General features: G+C 53.7%; 1 protein-coding gene across 3 annotated transcripts in view; it reads right to left on the bottom strand.

Annotated features, from left to right (window-relative positions):
- DNMT3A (DNA methyltransferase 3 alpha) overlaps window positions 1-12,832 on the bottom strand; it is a 94,273-nt gene extending 81,441 nt beyond the window's left edge. For 2 of the 3 annotated variants that reach the window (XM_036335170.1, XM_036335174.1), the window contains exon 1: window positions 12,181-12,293. The gene's annotated coding sequence lies outside the window, so the exon portion shown is untranslated. Of the gene's footprint in view, window positions 1-12,180; window positions 12,294-12,719 lie in introns of those variants that run through there. The other variant, XM_036335173.1, reaches the window with a different exon arrangement.
- Between the last annotated feature and the right edge of the window lie 14,815 nt (window positions 12,833-27,647).

The raw sequence follows: 27,647 nt of genomic DNA, 5'->3' as shown, positions 1-27,647 counted from the left end.
TTTTTTTAAAAAGTATTATGTGTTTAATCAGGGCAGAAGGCCAGTGAAGTGTCCTTAGGAAACCTAGACTCCGGCTAAGGCCACACCCAGGAGTGGCTCTTGCTCGCTCCTGGGAACAGCTGCTGTGGCCTGACCCAGAGTCCCCTCTCTTAGCTCATGTCCAGAGCCTCCTCTGACGCCCCAGCCCAAGGCCCCTTGCCACCACAGTGGGTAACCTCTTTAGCAGAGCCCTTAACCTGCCATCATGGCTGTAGGGGCGCTCAGAGTCACAGACACAGATACACATACAAACACACACAAACAGACACACACACACACACACACACACACACACACACACACACACACACCTCAGGCTCCAGGCTCCAGGGGAGGATTCCAGGCAGGGCCTCCCCGCACATGCGCCGCACATTCCACCGACGGCATGGGCCAAAGAGGCATTTGGAAACCAGCTTGGGAACCTCATAACCATTCAAAACGTTGTTCTGAGAGAAAATACAAAACATTGCCCTATAAACAAACATTTGCAATAGAATTCCTCCAAGACTAGGAATTGCCTGTGCTAGGAAACTACCAGAGCAAGAAGAGAAGAGCCACATAAAGTTAGTTTGCCTTTGCAAAATTAATACCAATTACAAAAACATTTATGTGAACTGCTTACCATTTACACTTAATTACCATGCAACACAATTATGTATACCATTAGGGTATGCCAGGTTAATTAAGCTGTACATCTCAGCTGATTATCCCCCCACGCCCTCAGTCCATATATGCCCAACCTCCAGAGGGCTGGCCCTGTGACGGGTCTGTGCACAGGTGTGTGCAAACCGGAGAAATGGTTTCCACTCAAATCGACAGTGGTCCCCACCACACCACACCCGGCCAGAGACGGCCTGACTCAGGCCCAGGCCTTCTTGCCAACACCACCAAAAGCGGCCTGCTGAGAAGCCGCTTCCCCCCAGGCCTCCTCTGGAAGGCAGAGCTACTTCAAAGGTCTCCCCAGGGGCGTGGCTACATGTGGCAGGGCCACCCTACAACCCAATAGCCACCACATGTGCCCACTCACAGAAGAAGCTGGCTTCACTGTCCAGACCAAGGTGACCCAAGCTCATTTCTGAGACCCCTCTAGGGCCCTGCACCCCTTTCTCCAGCACACTGAGCCAGCTGTGGGGCAAGGTACCAGCTGTGGTCCACCCGGGCCTATAGGGTTCAGAGCCTCCCCACCTCTCCCTCTGCTCCCCACACAGCCATCGATGGGCAGCTCTGCACACACCACCCCCTTTATTAAAAAAAGGAAATGACCCCCCCTCCCCCTCCCTACACACACTAATTCCCATTTAGCTTAGCAGATGCTATTCAAATACACAGGGGTTATCCAGGTTTGGGATCAAGAGTCGATGGAACATGACAAACGGACCTTCCCAGGAAGGAGGGGCTCAGTGACCAGGGCCAGGCAGGCCAGGCCTCCCGGGAGGCAAAGCAAGCAGCAGCTCAGTGAGGGAAAGAAGGGTGTGTGGGTGTGCGCCTCCTCAGTGCCAGACTGGGAGCACGCATGGCTGAACTGTAATCCTCAAACACCTGTGAGGCCAACTGCATAAGGATTCTTTTAAACGAGTGACATCAAATACCCAGGTTTAGTGCAAGAAGCAGTGTTTGAAACAAGCAAACAAGCAAAAACACCAGCCTGTGAGGTTAGCTCCACTCTGCAGATGGCAAAACTGAGGCTAAGAGAGGCTAAGTGATCTGCCCAAGGATACAGTTAGGAGGGGACAGGGCTGAGGGGCCATGCTACCTCTTGATCCAGTGATGCTGACTTGGCTCAAGCCATATTTTCTAAAAATTCTTTCGAAACTGTCTTTCCAGCGACACTCGAAAGACTGATTTCTATTATAGAGAAACAGTCTTGTTTCTTTCTTTTCTGTGTGCTTACCCAAACTGCTGCCCTCAGCTTATCCACACCTGTCTCAGTGGACCTGCCTATCAGTGGAAGGTGGAGGTCCGTGTGGTAATTCACACACCATTCTCAGAGGGTGACAGGACGTGCCCCAGGTCGTGCAGGTCTAGGCCTTGCTCCTCATTGCGGGGAGCCCCTGAGAGGCCCCAGCTCAGGGCCCCAAATCATCAACGCCTCTCATGCACATGGAACACACGCCTGCTTAAGTCACTTCCCTGCTCAGAAGTCTCCGCGGGTTGCTTCCCGTTATGGAACAAAATGTGCCTGTCTTCCTAAGCCACCACGCTGCACCCTGCCCCTCCCTGGCCTCCACCTCCAGGCTTGGTGACAGGCTCTCTCCTTCTGCCAGCCTGGCCAAACCCAGGCTTCACGGGCAAACCTTACAGCCCTCACATCTCCACCCAACTCCCTCCTCCCACGTGAAGCACTCCCAGGTTCTCGAGACCTCCCCAACTTGTATCCTCACCGTGGATGACATCTCCACCCACGCAGCTGGTGAGCCACAAACCAGGTTCCATGGGCAAACGCTCACTGCCTTCAAGTCCACGCTCCACTCCCCCTGACTCACTGTACTCCCCACCCCTCAGCTGTTCCTACAGCTCTGCTTCCTATCTGCCGCACAGAGCACCCTCCTCCATGCCCACACTGCGGCTCCCTGGACTTCCGGCACCGGCCTTCTGCCTGGGTTCCCTGGCCCATCTTTACCTGTCCAGTTTCTCTTCCTTGATGCCCCAGGATGACCTTTCTAAGATATAAATACGAGCATGTTTCTCCAAGCCCAGCAGCTATCAATGGGTAACATCCCAGCCTTCCACGGTCCAGCTCTGGCCCAGTCCTCCAGCCTCGCATCCCACCGTTCCTCAAATGCCATCACTCCGGCCGCGTCAGGTCAGAAAATGCCCTTGGCCACCTGGCTAACTGCTCCCCACCCTTCAAGACTCCACTCAAGTGTCACCTCCTTTAGAAAGCCCTTCTGGATCTTCCTTTGCCCTGAATGAGATGTCCCTTCTCAGACCCTCCCCTCATTCCCCCCCCCCCCCCCCCCGCAATGCTGCCAGATCTCTCCACCCACCAATGATGTAATGGTTGCCCTCTCTAGACTCTCACCTCTGCTGTGGGCTCCTTGAGGACCAACTAGTCCCTTTCATCTTTGTAGCCAGTGCCTGGCACATAGTAGGTCTTTAGCAAAAAGATGAACTTTATTTGTGGGTTTGAAGCAAGGGACCTCCCACGAGAAAACCAGAGAGCTGCCAGGCCTGCCAACTCGGGGCCCTTGCATCTCACCATGATGAACCCCAGCTCTCTGAGTCCAGGCTGCGTGGAGGGTGTTGACAGAAGAAAATGCAGAGGCAACTGCCCAGCCCCACTGGGCTTCCCAGCAGGAGCTTCCAGTACCAGGCAGGTCCTCAGGCCACCAGCATTTAGGCTGGGACCCACCAGCCTGTGAGAGGATGGCAGCAAGCACCACATTGTTGCTGGTAATAAAACCATTAGGAACGGTGGTGTAGTGTTGCCAGCTGCTAGCTGTGGTCTGGACCCTCCCATGCCTCTAGGCCAGGGGGCAGAGCCAGCCCTGCCAGCAGCAGGCCCAGAACCCAGAGGAGAAGCCACTGCTGGCTCTGGGCCCAAAGAGACCAGAGGGCAGGGAGGGAGAGGGCTTGGGGCTTGGGGGACCTGCTGGGTCCCCAGTGAGAGACTGACGAAGTCCATCCAGACTAAAGGCCCAAGATCAGATGGCCAGGGCTGGGGGACTCAGACCAACCAGCCAAACCCTGGCTTTACAGAGGCGGGAATGGAGGCTCCAAGACTCCTAAAGAGTGAGGAAAACGACAGGCAACATTTGTAGGCTCTTACCGTGCACAGGGGCCTTCATGGGGGTCATCACACACAGTCCCTAAAGTCACCCTCGTGCAGTCCTGTCATGACCCCATTGAAAGAAAAGGAACTCAAACCTCCTGAACACCTACTATGTGCCAGGCAAAGTGCTGTCTGTTTTCCCAATATATTTCATTTGATTCAGGTAAGATGTGGACACTCTTCTTATCCTTGATGGACAACCTGCAGCTCAAAGATGTTTGTCTCAAAGTAACTGATTAGCAGTGGGGAGTCCACGGAGGGGCCAGCTCTGTGCTTGCTTCCATGCCACTGTCCTTCTATTTCTCTTCCTACCTTATTCCAGGGCAGGGCCAAATAATTATACACACCCTTCCTCATGTCATATCCAACAGGGGCAGCCTCGGAGGGGAAAGCAAGCTCCTAGAGCAGCGGTTCTCAACCTGGGGGTCGAACGACCCTTTCACAGGGGTCGCCTAAGACCATCGGAAAACGCATATATAATTACATATTGTTTTTGTGATTAATCACTATGCTTTAATTATGTTCAATTTGTAACAATGAAATTGGGGGTCACCACAACATGAGGAACTGTATTAAAGGGTCGCGGCATTAGGAAGGTTGAGAACCACTGTCCTAGAGAGTACTCACGGGTGGGGACTGGGCTGGGGGAGGGGGCTGTGGAAGGGGGAGGTGGATGCTGTTGCCAATCAACAGGCAGAGGAATTACTATCTGTCCCTCCTCACCTCTCCACCCTGTCACCTGGGTCTCTGCCACCTGCTCATGGCCTCAGATCACAGAGCCGGGTACAGCTTGAGCCCACATGCCCGATGAATTCCCCAGGCATCCCTTCCACTCCCTGGTGGAGCCTCCAGAAACCCCATTTGGTCCTCCATCCGTCAGCCTATGCTCCACACCTGGCCCGGGCCCTGGTCATACCTTCAGTTCCCAGGGAACCATAGATTGTAGCCTTTTGGGAAAACCCTCAATGATTTGTTTCCCATCCTGGATCAGAACTGAGAGTTTCAAGTCACCATCCTATAAAGCTAACTTGGTCCACTGCCCCGGTATGTACCCAGGTGCAGCCAGCTGCCTGCTGGCCACTCTCGCCCAGTCCCTCCAAGCCCAGGCCTTCGCCTGGAGGCCTCAGTGTCTGCAGAGCTTCCCCCTGCAACCTTCCCAGAGAAGACAAGTACCTGAGCTACCTGCCCTTGGCTGTCCGTCTCCAAGCCAGCTTTTATCCACCAGAGGAAGAATCCACCCTTCCAGCCCTAGGGTGGCTCAAGTTTTCTTCATGTTCTTACCCAGAAGCTTTAAAAAATGTGACTTTATTTTTGTTGTTGTCATTAACAGAGCAACACATGTACATTGACAGTTTTTCAAAGGTTACAAAGTACATAAAGTATACAAACTAAAAGGCAAAGTCTTTGCTGACAGGTTTGCTGTGTCCCCCTCGAGGTGACTTTTCCTATGTATGTACAGCTTACCAATGTATAGATTCGTATATATTTAAAGATTCACAAAAACAGGACTATACTCTGCATATAGTTTTTTGGGGTAATCCAACCTCATATCATGGACATCTATGCGTCAGAATAGACATGCTTACTACCCCATTTCAAAGGCTTTGGGGAATCTAAACAGATCCCCCTTTATCCATAAATTTATTTATCCTTTCAGAATCTATAATTCTAATCACACAGGACCATTCCTTCCAGAGGTCCCTTCCCAACAGGTCTGCTTGCCGGGGCCATTGGAGGATCCCACCCCTGGCACAGGCCCGAGCACCCTCACCTGCTCCTCCCTGGGTCCTCTGGGGAACCTCTGGGGGGAAGCTTGTCGCATGTCCCCCCGCGTGAGCGTTCCCGGACACTCACTATGCCTGGGCCCACATGCAACCCACAGTCCAGTAAGCCACAGATCTGACCCCACCACCCCATAATATCCCTCCTAAGCATCTGCTAACCTTTTCAAGTGAGGACCACTGGCACACTGGGATCTAGCCGATCTATTAGGTCTAGAATACCTTCTGCACCGACCCCCTGACCCAACTACACAGTAACACAACAGTAAGGGCACAGAATGAGTCAGGACGCCCATGTCCCAGCTCTCCAGTTACTAGTTGTTTGAGATGTTCCTCTATCTCCTCTGAGCACCCAGACAGGACAGCTAACAACTGGCTCAGAATTAAAAATGACCTTGACATTTGAAACAGAGAGGGAAGATCAATAGGGATGACAATGAGCAGGGCCATGACCGCAAAGAGAAAATAGGAACCTGGTAATAGATGCAAAGAGGCTGAGAAGCAGTGGGGGTCAGAGGGGATCACAGCAGGATGGGGATGGGCGATGCTCAGTCACAGTTAAAAAAAATTCCACTCCCCCCTGGGATTTGGCTAGGAAAGCCCCGGGCCTCCGCACCTCCTCCCCCGCCACTGTCCTCCAGACAGGCCTGCGATGTGATCAGCAAGGGAGATGTGGCCTGTCGGGCCCTGACCACTGGCTGTCCTTGTTCTGGGCTGCCAGGCACCTGCAGCCACACCTGGGGCACAGCTGCCAGGAGAGGGCACATCCCTTTGGAGTTGAAGGCTCAGTTCTGCCGCATGTGAAGGAGGGAGGCGGGAGCGCAGGGCAGAGTCAGGTTCTGCACCCCCATTCACAGCCCCTTGCAGAAATATTCTGGAAGCTGGGGCACCTCAATCTGGGGGAGGGGGTGTAAGTGGGACATGGACACCATGATGCAATCACTGGCATGCAGACTTTACCCTGGCTGGTGTTCCCCTTAATCACAACCCCCCAGGGTTGGCGTAATTTAAACCCTGCTCTGTTTCTCTCCAAGTCTGAGCTCTTACGCTCTAGACTACAGACTATAAAGGAAGCATCAAGATTCTAGGCCAACAGCTCATTGGCCCCTTCCCCTCTCTCCCTTTCCTCCCTCTGTGCTGTCCCCACCCGCCCCGCAAAGCCACCACAAGCAGGTCAGTTCAGGGTGATTCTTCACGGGCCACATAGGAGTTACAGAGCACAGGGCCCACTCTCCCCAAATCAATCTAGGGCCTCAGCCTGGCTCTCAGCACACCTGAGGCTCTGTCTCCCCAGTGGCTCCCCCACACTCCAGCCACCCTATCCCCAACTACGTAGCTTCATCCTCTCAGCCTAGAAACCATCCCTCTGTGTTGAAGCCTATCTCACATGCCACCTCCTCCAAGAAGCCCTCTCGGATCCCCTCAGTTGGTTGTGACCTGTCCTTTGAGCACTTTATCTCTCCCTGCCCTGTGACCCTGGTTTGTGGTCAGTAGTTGGGCACACCTTAAACTCACTTTGTGTCCCCTCAAAGCCTATCACACAGCCTTGCCCACTGGAAGTGCTTAGTAAGTCTCTGGAAACAAATATACTGCACTCAGAACAGAATCAGAATAGAGCTGAAGCTGCGTTGTGAGGGACTGGAGGTGAATACAAAGACAACCTGTTGACAATGCGACTTGTTAAACTCGGCAACAGATTGCTAAGTGGCTCTGAGGAGCTGCCCACCTCTGAAGATTTTTCAATCAGAAGCAGCATTTTTGTCAACCGTCCAAGATTTTGCAAAAGAGGCAGGAAGGTGGACAAGACTTCTCAGGGCACTTCCTGCCATGCGGGTCCACGTAAGCTGCCCACATAACGAAAATAATCACGGCCAGCTAACACCGAGCACTTACATTCTGCACATTATCTCGCTCAATCCTCACGACCTCTGAGGACAGCCTGGTCTTATTTCCCTGGCACAGGCGAGGGAGCTGAGGAGGAGTCAGTGGCCCCACATCCCACAGCTGGGAAGTGTCAGAATGCAGCTTCTTCTGACTCCTTGGCCCTCACTTCAGTGGCCCTGAAACAGGCTTATGTCTAAGCAAGTCGGATTTGTGCCCACTCGGCTGCACACAGTACACACAGAAAGATGTGTACACAAAAATATGCACAGGGGACCACGTGCACCACACCCTGTCCTGCCCACACACTTAGCCAAGTGAAGGCAGGCTTGGCCACACACACATAGCCCCTACACCGCAAGGATCTCAGGTTTTGTAGTTTTAGGGAATAAATTAGTCAAAGACAGAAATGACGGAAAACGAGCCCTCGGCCCTCGGTATTTGAGTGGAGAGGAATCTGGCACCTTAGTTTACTACTGAAGTCCGGCAGAACAGCAAAGCAAAGCACACAGGCCCAGAGACGCCCGGTCTCAAAGGGCAAGCAGGCTCCAGACAGGCCCTACTGTCTATCACATACGGGAAGGGAAGTAGAATAGATTCCTGCAGGCCATGCCTTGGCCCTGACTATTGCCTGTTCCCAAGCTAGAGGCCAGCGATGCACCCACCATCAGTGGGGCATGGGGTGGGAAAGGGCACATGGGCACCAAGTCAGGGGCCCCAAGTCCACACAAGGAGAAGGGAGCAGGAAGTGCAGAGGGCAAGGAGCATGTGACAGGCTCACAACTGGCCCTCTGGCCTCAGGCTCAGGGTAGCACTGGAAGAAAGGGGGCCTAGTCTCGCATGCAAACAGCCCCCAACCCGGCTCCAAGTATTCTCAGGGCTCAACGTTCTCCTTCAACCCTAAATTCTAAGGCTTGGATTCTAATGGTAACATTTCAGGCCCAAGGATGGGGAGAGGGTGGTCTATTTTTCACTCCATGAGAGAGCCAGCAAAACTGCTCTCAGAGCCCTAACCTGTCTGGCTCAGTGGATAGAGCGTCAGCCTGTGGACTCAAGGGTCCCAGGTTCAATTCTGGTCAAGGGCATGTACCTTGGTTTCGGGCACATCCCCAGTAAGGAGTGTACAGGAGGCAGCTGATCGATGTTTCTCTCTCATCGAAGTTTCTAACTCTCTGTCCCTCTCCCTTCCTCTCTGTAAAAAATCAATGAAATATATTTTTAAAAAACTGCTCTCAGAGTCCCCTTTTTATTTGGTTCCTCCCCCCGCACCCCCACGCCCCAAGGAGCCTTGAATATACTTGAGCCTAAGGAACTGGCCTAAAAGTAGGCGAAGGCCATTCGGGGAAGGCGGAGCAACAGCAAGCGAAGTGAGCACGGCCCAAACCCTCCGCCACTGAGGAGAGGACAGGGACTAAAACCAGATGTGCAGCAAGCTTCCCCGCCATTCAGCAGACCCCCATGGAGGCTCCAGAGGGGCAGCGCAGAGGCAGCCGAGGCAAGGTCCCTGTCCCATGGTCACCACAAACTGGGAAGAGAAAAAACAGGCAGAGCAGCAGCCCAGGAGAGCTGTGCAGGGCACCGTCTAAGTTCCCCCTTCCTCCCCGCGAGGTCTCCCTGGGCAAGTGTTTTCCCGCTGGTCCTGTCTTTTACAGAAGGCCAATGGCACCGATGTGTGTGACTGTGATCGTCAAACATTCATGAGAGACTCAAGTGCTTACTCTAAACTGGACCTGGGAAGAAACCTCAGAAATTATGCGCACACAGAATTACACACAACCCCCGGGAGGACACGCACGTCTGCAGTCTTACACCAGAAGCTGAACTTTTCTACACCAAGCATGTCAAATCCGGCCGTGGGTTTGACATGCTCGTGGAGTCAGACGTGACAAGCCTGTGTCCTGCAGGGTGCCCTCCCCTCACACCACCTCTGTTCTCAAAGGTCCATCCCCCCCTAGGGAGGCGGGCTGCTCTCTCACAGACCTCCTCCCCCCGGGAAGCCTTTCTTGATTACTGTTGTGTGGTGGGGGAAAAAAAAAAAAAGACCACCCTGCCCCCTTTCCTGGGTCTGCAATTCCACCATGAGAATCAGAGCCATAGAATTTAAAAATTGGAATGGACCTTTAAGGTCCAGCCCAACCTCAACCCCACAGAGGAATCCTGTCCATAGACACCCTGACAGATGGCCACGGTCAGTCGTCCTCTCCTCGGCGTCTCCAGTGCCTGGGGAGTGGTCCTTGCACTGCGGACTTACTCCTTGAGTCTAGAAGGAATTCACCGTTTCTAAGGTGGGCCTCCTATGGCAGGCAGGCCCAGGTGCCTGGGAAGGAGAGCCAACAGAGCCTCAGTCAGCCTGAGCCTGGAGCTCTGCCTCTGGTAAGCAGCTGAAGACAAGCACCCAGGAGCGGGACAAGGGGCTGGAGAGGGAGCCCAAAGAAGTGGGGCCCGGAAGGGAGGCAGGCAAGCGCACACAGGCTCACACTTTCACAGAGCTAGCTGCCTGTCAAACAGCCCAACCAGGGTCTCAACGTGACCTGGGGGCGGAGGGGCACCACCTCGACGCAGAGACCAAAGCTTCCAAGCCCAGGCAGCTCCTGCAAACCACCTGGAGAGGGCCCTGCCAACGGAGGGGGCAGCCCAAAGGGGGCCCGCCTGACAGCTGGGCTCCCCCAAATCCCACAGGCCAGTCCTCACACTCCAGCGACGATGCTTAAGGAGAAAAAGCTTCCCCGGCTGCAGCTGTCACATCTGCCGGGGAGGGAGGAGGCACAACTGCGGCGCAGCACCTGATCCCAGGATCCCTTCGCAGCCGCCAGCCCAGGAGGCCGGTTCAGCCGCTGGCAGCCCGGGGTGAAACCTGAAGACCGAACAGTCCCCCAGGGATGCTGATGGCAGCCTCTGGGCACGGCAGCGAGGGGCACGCTGGGTCACAGGGCAGAGGGCGCGTCTCGGGCGGGCTCCGTCCCCCGCTGGCTGGCGGGGAGGAGGGCCCAGTGGTGCGCTTCTGGGCTAGGGCCTCCCTCCGGCCTGCGCAGCCCCAGCTGCCCAGCGGGGTGCAGGACGCCATCTTAGGTCAAGGTGCAGCCACGGGGGGCTCCCCTCTGGGGCTGGGAAGGGAGCCCCTGAGAACTGACGGGCCCCATTCCCCACCCAAGGCGCCAACACCTCTTCAACTGGCTTTGCAGTGGCGAGAGGAGGCGGAAGGACGGAGGGGGATGAGAGAGAGGGGGGAAAACAGAGGTGGGGGTGGGAAGGGAGTGGGTTCCCCAAGAAGGGAGGCTCCAGGAAAGCCAAACGAAGTTTGGCAGCCGGAGGACGGCGGGCCCCAGCGATGAGGGGTTAGAGGAGGCGGTGGGGGGGGGGGGGCGGGACCAGGACCCAAGCCAGCTCGGTCCGCGCGGAGGGGGAGGGAGGACAGGGCGGCCTGGGGGAGGGGAGCGGGGTGAGGGCGGGACACGGACCGGGCCGCCTGGGCTCCGAAGCCGCGGACTCCGGGGCGTGGGGACTTGGGCCGAAGACCCCGATCTGCAGCCGCGGGCGGCCTCGTCCTTCACGGGGCCGACGCGAAGCTTTCAAGGACACGTCTGCACCGGCCCGGCGGGGGTGCGTGTTCGTGTGTGCGGACGGGGTGTTTCTGCTGCCGGGGCGACCCCGGACGCCCCCACCCGCGCGCGCGGCTCCGGGTCCGCCCCGCAGCTCCCGCGGCCCGTGTTCCGGCCCCCCCTCCCGGCCCGGGATGTTCGCCCGCCCCCGCCCCGCCCCCACACTGCGGCGCCACCGCCTCTGCCACCGCCGCCGCCCCGGCTCCCACGGCCCGCGGCGGGGGCAGGGAGGAGCCAGGCACGGCGTGCCCCCTCCCGCGCACTGACCGGCCTGCTCCGGGGAGGTGTGCCCCCCGAGTGGCGCCCTCCCCACCCCCGTCGCCCCTCCCGGATCCACTGGCAACCCACACCCCCAGCCACAGGTGGCCGGAGGAGGATCGCGGCGCCGTGTTCCCCGGCCCGGGCCCCCGATTACCCCTCGGACCGCCCCCGGGGGCCTCCCGGGTCCCCCTCCCGCCGGGCCGAGGAGGGCCGGGAACCGGGGGGAGGGGCGGGGGGCCGGGTCGTGCCAGGCTGCCATTTTCTGCCGCCGCGGCGGAGCCTGCGCGGGGCCAGGCCCCCGCCCCCTGCCTCCGCTCCCTGCGGGCCGCGGCGGGAGCGGATCATGCCGGGTCGGGGGTCCGCGCCCTCTCGCGCCCCGGCCGCAGGCCCCAGGCGGGGCTCCGGGGCTGGCGCAGGGCCGGAAGGCGGGGGTGGCCGGTCCGGAGCCCCTGCGGCAGCGCAGAGCGGGGCACCGCGGCGGAGGCTAGCGGTGGCGGAGGCCCCCCCCCCCCCCCCGCGGCATTGTATAGACTTGAACTTGAGCCCACGGCGGAGCGGGGGCGGGGAGGGGGCTCCGCGCTGGGAGCAGGCGGACCGGAGGGGGCGCCTGCCCAGCCCGCGGTGACATAAACAAACCCTCAAACGCCCCGCACCGCCCCAGCCAGCCTGGTCCGCCGTCTCCGCCCGCAGCCTTGGCCCCGCGGAGCGCCCGGCGCCGAGTTGCTGGGGTCCGGGAGCGTGCCCCGAGCCGGGCACTGCCCGCCGCCGTGCCCCCCAACCCGGCCTCCCCTCCTCCTCGCCCGCCTCCGGGCCGGCCGCCCGGACCGCCGGTAGCGGCGCCCATTACCGTGTGGCCGGTGGGGTCAGGCCGGCCCGGCTGCGCGCCCTGGTGCTGCGGCGCCGCGTCCTCTGGTCTTGACGCCGCCGCCGCCCGCGCGCCCGCCCTCCCTCCGCTCGCTGTCGCGCTCCCTCTCTCCGCCTCCTCCGCCGGGTCCCCCCCTCCCACCACTTCTCTCCGCCTTCCTCCTTCCCTCCCTCCGGCCGCCCGCGGGCCCAGGCCTCCACCCGCTGCTCGCCCCCCGCGGCCGCGCTGGCCAGGGGCCCCGGCGCTGCGGAGCGGGCCCGGGAGGCAGCGCCGACTGGGGGGCCCTGGGGCGCCGCAGCGGGAGCGGCCTGGGCGCGCGGCCGGTCCTAGCGCCCTCGGTCCGACTTCCTGGCCTCTGCGGGCCCGCGGGGGGTCCCCGCACGCTGCTAGGCGGAGGGCTAGACCCCCAGCACCCCGACCCTGCTTGGCCTGAGCACCTCGCCTCGGCCGGGCTCCGGGCCCCTCCACCGGGGCCCCGACTGCAGCCACCACCCACCCACCCCCGCGAGGCGCTCTGCTACCTGGCGCAGCCTCGGCGCTGGGTCCCCGCATCCAGCACTGGCCGCAGGGACAGCGGCCCCTCCTCTCCGGGCCGTGTCAAGTGCCTCCCTCCCCGCAGTCCGCGGAGCCCCCAGCCGCCTTCGCCCTGCAGTTCTCCCGACCTCCACCAGAGCCCACTGCACTCTGCCCGCTCAGCACCGGGCCCGGGGACAGCAGCGCCAGCCCCTCCGCCGCCACCCCCGCCAGGTGCCGCGGGCCGGTGGAGGCCGCCCACTCAACAGGGCCAAGGTCGGGGCGCCAGGCCACTACAGGATGAGCCCCCTCGAGGGGGGTAAGCTCCCCGTACCTGGAGGTGTCCAAGTAGTGCCCTCCGTTGGGCAGTGGAAGACCGAAAGATTTCACGGAATTGGAGGTTGAACTAAATGACATTGACGATCCCTTCCGGGTCTAAGATTCTGTGCGCACCTACACACAACCTCACATTTACCCCGTTGTCATGGGGGCTGTTTCTGTTTCCCACCGAGTTCTCAGGACGCCATGTTTCTGATTTGGGGCATCTCTGTCTACTTCCAACAGCACAGTCACCCTCCGCTCATGACTCTCCCAACTGCCACTTTGGGGGCTTCCCCCCCCCCCCCCCGCCCTCTCTCTCCCCCCCTCTTCACCCCCATCCCTCGGCTTCTGCTTTTGTCGCCACCAGCCATCTCCCGCTGTGCACCCCCATTCCACCCAGCACTTCAGCTATATGGAAGTGCCCTGAGCTTCCTGACCCAAGACATGGTGTGCTCCCTTCTCCAGGCACCCACCACCCCACTTGTGGGCAGGGGCACTTTCCCTTTCCCCCACCAGCTTCACCCCTTTGAGGGTCACAGGAACAGAGTTACCAAACTCTTTGGGACATGGAGCTGACCTTTCATCCAAGAGGTTGTCCTTCTGGAAGCCCATGAATGCTTCCAGGTCCTTTATTCCGCCCCACTTCCTGAACCTCGAGATCAGGGGCCACTCAGCACACAATCTCCGGGCCTTTTCCAGTGTCACTGCACTCAAGTGGTCGCCCTATGCCACTGATGTTAAGCCCTGCTAGCCATGATCTCCATCTATCCAGTTCCAGAGATTCGCCATGGTCCTTCCATGAGGACAGGGACCTCATCTGTCATCTCTGTAGCCTAGCACTCAGCGCGTAGTAGGCTCTCAAGAAATCTTGGTTAAATGAATATGAGCATCGCAGGCCCTTGCCACCTTGTTTTTGATGTCAAGACGGGCATCCACAAACACTCTGAAGCAGTGGTTCTCAACCTTCTGGCCCTTTAAATACAGTTCCTCATGTTGTGACCCAACCATAAAATTATTTTCGTTGCTACTTCGTCACTGTCATGTTGCTACTGTTATGAATCGTCATGTGAATATCTGATATGCAGGATGGTCTTAGGCGACCCCTGTGAAAGGGTCGTTTGACCGCCAAAGGGGTTGCGACCCACAGGTTGAGAACCGCTCCTCTAAAGCTGGGCTAAGGGGACGATCCTGTTTAGAAAGATGGCTGCCATTCCTCTCCCTTCCTCAAGGGCGTATATAATACTGCCTCCAAATAGCAGCGGCTGTTCAGTGCGCCTCTCCTGTGTGCCAGGCTCCTGAGTTGGCATTTCCCCCTTAGTCCTTCCGAACCCTCCTGGGTAGTTCGTATTATCCTCACCCTACAGATAAAGACACTGAGGCCAGGAGAACCAAGATGGCGGCCTAGGTTCACGCCGGAGTTTGCTGCCAGGAACAACTGCTTCAAAAGTGAAACTAAAAGACGGAACGGACATCACCCAGAACCACAGGAACGCTGGCTGAGTGGAAGTCCTACAACTAGGAGGAAAGAGAAACGCATACGGACACTCAGAGGAGGCGCAGTGCTGAAGTCAAATTCTGAGGTGCGGAGTGCGCGGAGCGGGCTGGCGGCGGAGGGCGCGGTTGGCGTTTTCAATCGGGAGGGAGTCGCAGACTCTGAGCTCCAGATACGGGAGAGTCTTTAGGGACCCAGACTCAAACGGGAGAAGCGGGACTGTCTGGCTTTGGTCGGAGCGAGTGCAGCTTTCTCTCCGAGGTTTGCAGCGGGTGCTGGGACTCAGAGAGGCAGAGCCCCTGGGGACAGGACTGAGAGCCGCCATAACTGCTCTCTCCGGCCCACCCTGTTGATCCTGTGCGACCCGCCCCGCCCAAGCCCTGCACAGAGGCATTTGCCGGATAGCCTCAGGCAAAGGCTAGATTAGCACCTCCCTAGAGGACAGAAGTTCTCTCACTGCAGACACAGCTGATTCTCAAAGCCACTTGGCCTGGAGGTCAAACTCTCCCTGGTATTAGCTACAACAATCAAGGCTTAACTACAAGACTGCGCACAAAGACCACTAGGGGGTGCACCAAGGAAGCATAACAAAATGCGGAGACAAAGAAACAGGACAAAATTGTCAATGGAAGATATAGAGTTCAGAACCACACTTTTAAGGTCTCTCAAGAACTGTTTAGAAGCCGCCGATAAACTTAATGAGATCTACAAGAAAACTAATGAGACCCTCGATGTTATGATGGGGAACCAACTAGAAATTAAGCATACACGGACTGAAATAACGAATATTATACAGACTCCCAACAGCAGACCAGAGGAGCGCAAGAATCAAGTCAAAGATTTGAAATGCGAGGAAGCAAAAAACACCCAACCGGAAAAGCAAAATGAAAAAAGAATCCAAAAATGCGAGGATAGTGTAAGGAGCCTCTGGGACAGCTTCAAGCGTACCAACATCAGAATTATAGGGGTGCCAGAAGATGAGAGAGAGCAAGATATTGAAAACCTATTTGAAGAAATAATGACAGAAAACTTCCCCCACCTGGTGAAAGAAATGGACTTACAGGTCCAAGAAGCGCGGAGAACCCCAAACAAAAGGAATCCAAAGAGGACCACACCAAGACACATCATAATTAAAATGCCAAGAGCAAAAGATAAAGAGAGAATCTTAAAAACAGCAAGAGAAAGAAACTCAGTTACCTACAAGGGAATACCCATACGACTGTCAGCTGATTTCTCAACAGAAACTTTGCAGGCCAGAAGGGAGTGGCAAGAAATATTCAAAGTGATGAATACCAAGAACCTACAACCAAGATTACTTTATCCAGCAAAGCTATCATTCAGAATTGAAGGTCAGATAAAGAGCTTCACAGATAAGGAAAAGCTAAAGGAGTTCATCACCACCAAACCAGGATTATATGAAATGCTGAAAGGTATCCTTTAAGAAGAGGAAGAGTAAGAAAAAGATAAAGATACAAATTATGAACAACAAATATGCATCTATCAACAAGTGAATCTAAGAATCAAGTGAATAAATAATCTGATGAACAGAATGAACTGGTGATTATAATAGAATCAGGGACATAGAAAGGGAATGGACTGACTATTCTTGGGGGGGAAGGGGTGTGGGAGATGCGGGAAGAGCCTGGACAAAAATCGTGCACCTATGGATGAGGACAGTGGGTGGGGAGTGAGGGCATGAACAACAAATATGCATCTATCAACAAGTGAATCTAAGAATCAAGTGAATAAATAATCTGATGAACAGAATGAACTGGTGATTATAATAGAATCAGGGACATAGAAAGGGAATGGTCTGACTATTCTTGGGGGGGGAAGGGGTGTGGGAGATGCGGGAAGAGACTGGACAAAAATCGTGCACCTATGGATGAGGACAGTGGGTGGGGAGTGAGGGCTGAGGGTGGGGCGGGAACTGGGAGGAGGGGAGTTATGGGGGAAAAAAAGAGGAACAAATGTAATAACCTGAACAATAAAGATTTAATTAAAAAAATAAAATAAAATAAAATAAAAAAGACACTGAGGCTTAGTCAAAGCCACACAATTGGGAAGTGGTAGAGCCAGGATTCAAGATGGGCAATGCAAGTTTCTATTCAGTAGAACTATTTATGACGAAATCACTGGGGGCCCATGATGTGTGTGACCATGGATATCTGTGTTGCTGGGGTCAAGCAGTCCAAGCTGACCTTGTTACGGCGTTTGTGTGAGAAGCAACCATGTGGCTACAGGCTTGGTTCCAGAGCCTGGCCCTGGTGAGGTTGGCATGAGAAGGACCCTCCAGGCGGTCCCGAGAAAAGGCATATCAGCGCTGGCTAACCCTAGTGGGCCTTCCTCACCACACATCACACTGGGTCCAGCCTAGACTGGTTTAGCCTTTGGGCTCCTCTACCTCCCTCATTTGTGTCTGCCCTACTGTGGCCTGACCAGAATCAACCAGCTAGGTTATCCAGTGGGAACAAACAACCCTAAGTCTTGGTGACTGAAAACTATAAAGGATCTGTGGAAAACAGTATGGGATCCCTCATAAAAAGTAAACATATAATTACTATGCAATCCAACAATTCCACTTCCAGGTGAGAGAACTGAAATCAGAGACTTGAGTAGACACTCGTGCACCAGTGTTCATAACAACATTATTCACAACAGCCAAAGGGTCAAGACAACCCAGATGCTCCTCAACTGCTAAATGGATCAATAAAATGTGCCACATACACAACACTGGAATATTATTCAGCCTTAAACAGGATGGAAATTCTGACACATACTACAAAATGGATGAACTTCGAAGGCATGCTAAGTGAAATAAGTCAGACACAAAAGGACAAATACTGAATGAGGTACCTAGAGAAGTCAGGTTCACAGAGACAAAGTAGAACAGTGGCTACCAGGGACAGGGGGAGGGAGCAGTAGGGAGTTAGTGTTCAGTGGGTGCAGAGTTTTAGTTTGGGAAGATGAAAAAATTCTAGAGATGAAGAGTGGTGATGGCTCACCATATGTGAATATACCTAATGCCTCTGAACACTTAAAAATAGTTAAAATTGTATATTTTATATATGTTTTACCATAATAAAATAAAGCAGAGTAGAGTTGTAAAATTAAATGTATTAAATACATTATTAAAAACATAAAGGTTATTTTCTTGCTCCTGTTACATGTCTGTGGCAGTCTGCAGAGGAGTTGAGCTCATTGAATTTCCTGGGACTCTAGCTGACAGAAGAGCCACCCCCTCAAGGAGACCACTGGAGAGTATCACACTGACAACAACCATTTGTCACTCACTGGCTGGAACCAGTCACACAGCTTCATTCAACTACAAGGACCCAGGAAGTAAATGCCACTATGGCCCTCAGAGTAGGAGAATCAGACATACTTAGCAACCAGCACCAGTGACTAGCACAGGGGTCCTTCCAGCTCCTTCTCCAACCATGTTCCTATGACAGCCTCCACCCAGGGACTCCAGCAGAAGACTCAGTCCCCACACCCCTGACGGAGATGCCCTTGGCCTCAACACCCTGCTAGACCTCATGTCCTCTCCATCGCTCAGCTTCTGAAACCACTCCACTTGCCTTTGCCACACCTTCTCCCTGATTTCCAGGCCTGGCTCACCTGCCCCCCTGCTCAGTGACTTCAACCCTACAGCGACTCACCACTCAGGCCATCTTATGCCCTGCATATCACACCCACTAGGAGAGCTACCTCCTGGACCATGGTCCATGTAGGCTCTTCATCTCTACCAAACGGTGATACGTACTTGCTCTATGTTTCAGGTACAGTGGTTAGGGTAGTCAAGACTCAGTTGCAAGTGACAGAATCCCAGTCTAAACTAGCTTAAACGGAGGGATTCAGTAGTTCAGAGTTTAGACAATTGGGAAGCCCAGGGTTGGGGATTCAGGAATGGATAGATCCAGAGCTTGCTCTCCATCCCCCTCCTCTGCTTTCCCTCCTATTTCAAACAAACTACAAGACAGTCTCAGGGCTAGGGATTACTCAGCCTCTGAAGGAATCCCCAGGAAGCCATGACCATATCAACATGAGGCTGGCCTTCCCCAAAGAGAACTGCTTCCCTGCAGGCCGTCAGGCACAGCCACAGAGGACAATGAATTAGAGATTCTCCCTGGAGCTGGACCAGGACCTGGCTCCACTGTGGAGAAGTGAGCCCTGGCCCCCGGGGCCAGCGGCACGTGGTGTAGGCCATGGACTGGCAACCCGACTGCTCTTTCTCTTCTCCCCTCTTCCAAACTCAGTCTTCAATGTGGATAATCTAATGTCTCTTCATCCTCATAGGCTTGGTGTTTTGGGGATGATTAGATTTATAATTCAGCCACCATTACAGAGAGTAAGCCACATTGAGAGAGATGCACATCGCTCAGACATCCTGAGTTTAGAACTAACTGGTCATGACTTGAATTATCTTCCTTTGGGAAGAAGGGTGACTGCATTTTTGTTGTAGATGACGTGGGTTCTTTATTTTAGTAGGCACATTTAAAAAATATCTTCTTTATTGAGGTGAAATGCATATGACATTAAATTAACCACTTCAAAATGTACAATTCAGTGGCCTTCAGTACATTTGCAATGTTGTGCAACCAGCACCTCTATCAGGAAGCAAGACATTTTGAAAGCACCTCCCAGGGAAAGAAGGCACACATGGATGCACGCCCTATGCCTTGGGGTGCTGGCTGGATCTGTCGGACCCAGCGCCACCTCCTGCACCCAGTTGGGCATGTGATCCACGCTATCCCACTGGCTGCAGAGCCTGGTTCAGGGTGGGCTTGTGACCAAAGCCAGGACAATTTAAGTGACCCTCGCCTGTTGAAGGACAGCTGGAGTGCTTCCAGTTTTTAACCTCAGTTAGGAACCTGAGGTCAGGGAGGGGTTGTGAACCAACTGGCTCCAGGGTACACAGGCAGCATATGATACAACTGGCATTCAAACCCTGGTCTGTTTGCTATAATCATGTGGGGCTATTGGTAGGAAACATCAGGCAGGTTCAATGGCAAATATGGAGACTTGAGAGTCACTGATAGTCTGACATTTTGAGAGTCGCGTTAAAAGGTGAGGCTGAAGCAGAGCGCGGCAGCTCAGCGGTGAGCAGATCTGTGCTCAGCTCCAGCAGAGGGTCTAGGGAAGCGATGAGCTGCCTTCCAAAGGGAACATCTATTGCTGACTGAAAACAGGAATGACGAGGAGAAACATTCACTGATTTAGGTTGTTATAGTAACATCCAGATAAAATATATATTCAGGGGCTGGAGGAGAAGAGGAACTGCACACAAATGAGCTGGTGGAATGGGGAACACGACGGGAAGGAAGTCACCACAGACAAGGTTCTGACTGCTTGCTTAAACCATGAATGAGGGGCTTTCTCTCTCTCTGAGGGGTGTGGAGACCAGAGATGCTGGGGTGGACCACAGTCTGGGGTGGGCAGAGGTGATGGCAAAGCAGAGAGAAGGGGGGTCAGGAACCCGTGTCAGGAATCTGTGGGTGGCTTAGTGGGTTGTCTGGCTCAGGGTCTTTCACAGGCTGCAGTCCAGGGGTCTGGCTACAGTCATGTCAAGGTCTGACGGGGGAAGGATCATTTCCAAGCTTACTCACGTGGTGGTTGTGGGCAGGGCTCAGTTCCTCATGGGCTGCTGGACGAGGGCCTCAGTTCAATGCTGGCTGTTGGCCGGAGGCTGCCCTCAGTTCCTCGGCATGTAGGCCTCTCCATACGGCAGCTCACAGCTTCGTCAGAGGGAGCAAGCAGGGGATAGTGAGAGAGTGTTAGGGAAAGGTGGGAGACGCAGACTTTTATAACCAAACCTGAAAAGCCTCTGCCTTATTCTCTTTGTGAAAAGTCACTCGGACCAGCCTGCACGCCAGGGGAGAGTGCCGGAAGCCGGTCCATCCTTGCTGCTTGACACAGTCGCTGCAGGAAAGAAACATCTGCACAGCATATGTTTCAAGGGACCTGGCGTATACAGCATACTGTTCTTAATATGTTTGCTCCCCTTAGCGCTGTGTGTTTTAACCAAGGTCACCTCTCCAAGAAAGGTTGTTTCCCCAGGTAGGGATTTTTCCCTGAAGTCAGGGAGGGCATAAAACTCCTTAACTACGTGCCAGGCGGGTAGTTAATCACTTTTACTACAAACAATCACGCTTAAGCTACATAATCTTTACTCCCTGGAATGGAGATAAGAAACGCCCTAACCTTTGGAATAGAGATTGATAGGATTGGAATCAACTGGTATAAATACAGATGTAACAAGACAACAGGACACACAGAACCTAGACACAGAACCTACACAGAACCTAGAGACAGAAGAACTTCGCTGGAGAGAACATGGCAAAAGATCCTGGACAGAAACTGGAGACAGAACCTAGAGACAGAACCTAGCAAGAGAACATGGCAAAAGATCCTGGACAGAAACTGGAGACAGAACCTAGAGACAGAACCTAGCGAGAGAACCTGGCTGAAGAACCTAGAGACAGAACCTGGCTACAGAACCCGGATAGAACATGGCAAGAGAACCTGACTAGAACCTGGTGACTGAACCTGGCTGGAGAACCTGGACAAAACCTGGCTGGAGAACCTAGCAAGGGAACATGGACACAGAACCTGGCTGGAGATTCTAACCAGAACTTCGCTGGAGATCCTCCAGAACTTCGCTGGAGATCCTGAACAGAACTTGGCTGGAGATCCTGGCTAGAGATCCTGGCTAGGCTGCTGATCAACTGAAAGCTGTCTCCGTGTCATTCCTTCTTTGCCGACTCCATCCCCACCTTTGGGGACCCCTGGACCTAGACCCCAGCAGGAGAGGATTATTACATAAGGTTCTAAACACCAGGAAGCCCTTGCAGAAGCTGCCTACTACACGGTGTAGAGACATGGTGGCTCCTGAAAGAGCAGTGTCAAGAGGGTGCGAGAGGCAGAAGACAGAACAGAGGGAAACAGTGGTGGTGCCCACATCTTAGCTGCCCAGCACTTCAGGGAGACATGGGCAAACTGAGGGCCTGCACCCCACTCTAGGTCCCCCGCCATCCGCAGAAGACCCCACCCAGCTCAGTCATTTGCCTGGGTCTGCTTCCCCCACCCACCCCTCACCCCCAGCAGAGCAAAGCCACACCAGGCAGTGCCCCAGCAGGCAGTGCCTGGCTCGCCATCTCCATTTCACCCACTAACACTTGTCATCGAGGCACAGGAAAATTTTCAGGACTCGGGAGGACGGGAAGCAATTCCCTAGCCCTTCCCACACTCCAGGACAGCCGTGGGCAAATTACGGCCCGCGAGCCGGATCCGGCCCGTTTGAAATGAATAAAACTAAAAAAAAAAAAGACCGTACCCTTTTATGTAATGATGTTTACTTTGAATTTATATTAGTTCACACAAACACTCCATCCATGCTTTTGTTCCGGCCCTCCGGTCCAGTTTAAGAACCCATTGTGGCCCTCGAGTCAAAAAGTTTGCCCACCCCTGCTCCAGGACCAGCAGCAGCCAGCTCCCTGTCCCATCTGGAGAGCCATCCCCCTTCCCCTGCTGAGCCTGGCCAGCAACCTGAGCCGTTTCCCTGTCCCCACTCCAGCTTGGTGCTGTCTGGCTCAGAGGTACTGGGTCCCCGTGTGGAAGGGACACACGGGGTGTGAGAAGGTGGCACCAGGGAGGCAGGGAACGGAGTGAAAGGGGAATCCTCAAAGGATAAGGCTGAGGCGGAACCCAGACTTTGGGAGGTGCAGAGGACAGAGGAGCAGGTATACATCTCAAGCCACATGTCGGATGTGCAGGAAATGTAACTATTTTTAAAAGACCCATTTGGGAGAAGGGGCATGTGGCAGGCAGAATAATGGCCCCCAAAGATGTCCACATCCCTAAATCCTTGAGCATGTGAATGCGTTAGGTCACATGGCCAGAGGAATAAAGGTTGCAGATGGAATGAAGGTTGTTCATCAGCCGGCCTAAAGGTGGACAGGCACCCTGGATGATCGGGCTGGGTCCAATGTAATCACAGGGTCTTTAGAACTGGAGGAGGGAGACAGAATAGTCGGTGCCAGAGTCATGCAATGTGAGGACTCAATCCATCGTAGTTGGCTTTGAAGGTGGAGGAAGGGGCCATGAGCCAAGGAATGTGGGCAGCCCCTGCATGTTGGCAAAGGCAAGAAAACGAACTCTCCCTTAGGACTTTCAGAGAGAACCACAGTCCTGCGGACGCTGCCCTTTTCTCGTTCTTTCCCCAGCTGCTCCACACTGAGGCCTGGGCCCAGGGGTCTGAGAGCAGCCTGGTCTAAAGGTTGGAAGATCCAGATTCCAACCCCAGTTCTGCCTCTAACTTGCTCTTTGACCCTGAGGAGTCATTTTACCGCATTTGACCTTAGCTTTATGAAACATGGGCTTGGTAACAGGCTCCCTGCCACCCTCAGACCACAGGTAGGGATGCTTAAAGGCTGAGAAAATTCTGAGGCCCACTCCCTTTTGCACTTTTTAAAAAAATATATTTTTTATTGACTTTAGAGATGAAGGGAGAGGGAGAGAGAAATAGAAAGATCAATGATGAGAGAGAATCATTGATTGGCTGCCTTCTGTACATCCCCTTACTGGGGATGGAGCCCGCAAACCGGGCATGTGCCCCGACCGGAATCGAACCCGGGACCCCTCAGTCTGTAGCTGACACTCTATTCACTGAGCCAAACCAGCTAGAGCCCTTTTGCACTTTTATTTTTTTTCTAAACCAACGTAAGATCAGGGCCAGGAAGATAGAAATGACCCCCAAGGAGGGGGCTGAGAGAGCAAAACCCCCTGAGAGAGTTAAACAAAGAGACAGAGGACCAGAGAAGTTAAGTAAGTTGCTCCAACAGTGAGCTGGGTAAAGGCAGTGAGCTAAGGCACTGCCCTTGGGAACTTTCGTCCCCGGATGGTGTCAGGGTGCAGGGCAGGATGTTTGCTTCAGGCAGATATGGATTTGCGTGCCGGCCTGGCCACTCACCAGAGGCTGTGAGCGTGGGAGTAATGATATGAAGAGTGATGATCCTGCCTGCTTCATGCAGTTGTGGGGAGAATTAAGTGAGATAATGCTGAGTGCCTAGTACAGAGCCTGACATGTAGTACGTATTGTACAGACGTCAACTAACAGTGCTTTTATTCATTGCCTCCTCACTTCCCTCTATCCTTGTCTCATAAGAGGAGAGAACGAGGAAAATTCCCTCAATGGGACATAATACTCCAAAGGGCTTTCAGGTTGAGCTCTCATTAGGGCCTAATCAGAAACCCTGACGGCACAAAGGCCAGCAATTACTGTGTCCATTTTAAGTCCAGGGCAAGACCAGCCCTGGACTCCCAGCTCTACTCTGTGCCCACACGGAGTTTCCCAGAAGGGCCAGGGCTGCGATGGCTGAGGCAGTAGGCCCAGGCTTGTCATCAATGTGTGAGACTCTGGGCTCATAGCTCTGCCCCTGGGCAGATCTAACCCTACCCCTGTCTTTGCAGTGTCCTCCCTCCATAGTACCCCAGGTTCCCAGCATCCAAGAGCATTCAGAAACCCACCTACCCCAAGACACCTTGACATCTCTTTACTTGAGACCAAGCCTTTTATTCCACAACTAGAGGCCCAGTGCACAAAATTCTTGCACAGGTAGGGTCCCTAGGCCTGGCCAGCAATCAGGGCCGATTGGGGCCTTCAGGCTGCCAGCCGGGGCCTTCCTTCATTCCTTGCCACTCCTGGTGGTCAGCACATGTCATAGTGAGAAGTCAAGCTCCCAGTTGGTCGAACTCCGAAGGGGACAATTTGCATATTAGCCTTTTATTATATAGGATTAATGAGTTCCCAGGAGCTGAATGTGACCTGTAGCCCTGGGCCCTGGGGATATTGGGGGCCATGAACAGGGCAGGAGAGCAGTGGAGAGGGAAAGACAGGCTTGGGCAGGGATAGGTTGGGGTGGGGCGGGGAGGATCTGGGCCATGGGAGATGATTTTCCTTACCAAAACTAGGCTTGCATGTTCCTGGGGACAGGGGACCTAGGAGTAAATTGGAACTAAGAGGGGAAATAGAGGCCAGGTGTTCAGCCACACCAGAGAGGGAAAGGATATGCCTCAGTTTACCTCCAGCACAAGCTACTTTACTTCGACACTCAGGGGTCCCAGGGTTTGGGGCCTCTCACTCAGGGAGTGGCAAGATGAGCATGTCTTCGGTGTCAGGGTGGCTGCTGGCTCTGCCAGGGCTCATGTGGGCGCACGAGAAGCAAGTCCTCTCTCACCACCATGGTGGTCTTGGACAAAGTGGCTCCCCCAGCCCCTTGAGCCATGACTCAGCAGATTGTCTGAACTGGTGGCTGACCTAGACCCTCCCTTCCCAGTAACCAGCCGGGAGCAGGGCCCATGGAGTTGCCCCGTCCATTTCCCGCCTCCGCCGGGCACATTATCTTGCAGTTTCCAGAGCTAGTTTTTCAGAAATCTCGAAAATTCCTCACCCACCAGGGAGAGGCCTGGACCTGTATTTCCAGTTCTCACAGTTCCACTGGTGATAATCAGACCAGCATCTCTTCTCCCTTCTCGGGTGATTTTGGTGTCAAACCTTGGCCTTTCTGTTCTATACCCATGACTTCCTGTTTTGTTTTGTTTTTGGGACACGCACAAGAGAAACAGGGGCAACTGGTAGAAAAAGAACCTAAAGGGATATTCTCCTCTGTCTAAGTTAATGTGACATCCAAATGATATATAAATATATTTTTAAAACCATATTTCTGGATCATGGAACCAAGATGGCAGCATAGGTAAACACGTATACTTGCTGCCTCCCACAACCACATCCAAACTACAACTAAAAGACAAAATAAATATCATCCAGAGCCATGGGAAAGCTGGCTGAGTGGAAGTTCTACAACTAGAAGGAAAGAAAAAAGTGCATTGAGACTGGTAGGAGGTGCGGAGGTGTAGAGGTGCAGAGGTGTGTGCGAAATGGGCTGGCAACTGGGTGCGCTGTTGTTTTTTTCAGTCAGGAGGGAGATACAAGCTCCCGATTGCTCTGAACTCCAGTTCTGGGCAAGACTCTGGGGACCCAGACTCATACGGGGAGAATCTGGACTGTCTGGCATTGGGCCGGAATACGAGGGCAGCTTTCTCTCAGAGGTGTTCACAGCGATCATTGTTCTTGCATGGGGCCACGGGACACAGAGACCCAGGGACCTCTCCGGGGCAGAGCTGACTGACAGCCATTGCTGTTTGCTCTGCCCTGGTGATTCCCTGAGACCCCACCCCACCCAAGCTGTGCACAGCAGCTTTTGCATATGAATGGCCTATTCTTTTACAACCTAAAACCTAACAAACTGCAGCTGGGTCAGAGAGCTCCAAAGCTTCCAAAAGAAGGCCCAAGGCCCAGCAGCCTGCACTGCTTCACAGCTGGGCCTCATCTGGGCACTTCCAAATCCCAAACAAAGAGGAGGAATCTGCAGATCTCTCTGTAGCTCCTACTGGGTGGCCTCAGGCAGTGGCTGACTTTGCACCTCCTTGGAGATCCAAGAGCCAGTGTACCTAATGGTCAGTGTGAAATCATACCAGATTACAACTCTACACATCCATAAGTGACACACTCAAGGGGCAGACTCGGTGAGCACCAAAGCCCCACTGAAGCGAGTCCTGCTCCATAGGGGTGTCTCCTGCAAAGCAGCTCTCCCACTATAGTTCCAGCTGGTCCTCACAGCCAATTGGCCTGGAGGTCAATTCCTCCCAGTGATACCAATAGCAATCAAGGCTTAACTACAACAAGACTGTACACACAGCCCATAAAGGGGTGCACCAAGAGTGTCCACCCCAGGTAAATGGGGAGGCTGAGCCACTGGGCCCATTAGGACACCTAGCATACAAAGCCACTCTATAAACACAGGGAAGCAGCCAAAATGTGGAGACAAAGAAACAGGTCACAAATGAAAGAAATGGAGGAAAGCAAACTACTGGATATAGAGTTCAAAACCACAGTTACAAGGTTACTCAAGAATCTTCTAGAAACTTCTGAGAAATTTAGTGAGACCTTCAAGGATATGAAAAAGGACCAATCAAAAATTAAGCATACACTGACTGAAATAAAGAATAATATACAAAGATCCAACAGCAGAGTAGAAGATCCCAAGAGTTAAGTCAAAGATTTGAAATACGAAGAAGCAAAAAACACCCAACTGGAAAAGCAAAACGCAAAAAGAATCCAAAAATATGAAGATAGTGTAAGGAGCCTCTGGGACAACTTCAAGTGTACCAACATCCGAATTATGGGGGTGCCAGAAAAAGAGAGAGAGCAAGATATTGAAAACCTATTTGAAGAAATAATGACAGAAAACTTCCCCTACCTGGTGAAAGAAATAACTTACAAGTCCAGGAAGCGCAGAGAACCCCAAACAAAAGGAACCCAAAGAGGACCACACCAAGACACATCATAATTAAAATGCCAAGGGCAAAAGACAAAGAGAGAATCTTAAAAGCAGCAAGAGAAAACCAGTTAGTTACCTACAAGGGAGTACCCATACGACTGTCAGCTGATTTCTCAACAGAAACTTTGCAGGCCAGAAGGGAGTGGCAAGAAATATTCAAAGTGATGAATAGCAGAACCTACAACCAAGATTACTTTATCCAGCAAAGCTATCATTTAGAATTGAAGGTCAGATAAAGAGCTTCACAGATAAGAAAAAGCTAAAGGAGGTCATCACCACCAAACCAGTATTATATGAAATGCTGAAGGGTATTCTTTTTTTTTTTTTTTTTAATATATTTTATTGATTTTTCACAGAGAGGAAGGGAGAGAGATAGAGAGAGTTAGAAACATCGATGAGAGAGAAACATCGATCAGCCGCCTCCTGCACATCCCCCACTGGGGATGTGCCTGCAACCCAGGCACATGCCCTTGACCGGAACCGAACCCGGGACCTCTCAGTCCGCAGGCTGACGCTCTATCCACTGAGCCAAACCGGTTTCGGCTGAAGGGTATTCTTTAAGAAGAGGAAGAAGAAGAAAAAGGTAAAGATAAAAATTATGAACAATAAAGTGACAACAAATACATATCTATCAACAAGTGAACCTAAAAATCAAGTGAATAAAAAATCTGATGAACAGAATAAACTGGTGAATATAATAGAATCAGGGGCATAGAAAGGGA

The sequence above is a fragment of the Myotis myotis genome, unplaced genomic scaffold, assembly GCF_014108235.1.
Source record: "Myotis myotis isolate mMyoMyo1 unplaced genomic scaffold, mMyoMyo1.p scaffold_m19_p_14, whole genome shotgun sequence".
NCBI lineage: Eukaryota > Metazoa > Chordata > Mammalia > Chiroptera > Vespertilionidae > Myotis > Myotis myotis.
This window is presented reverse-complemented; position numbering and strand designations above follow the sequence as displayed.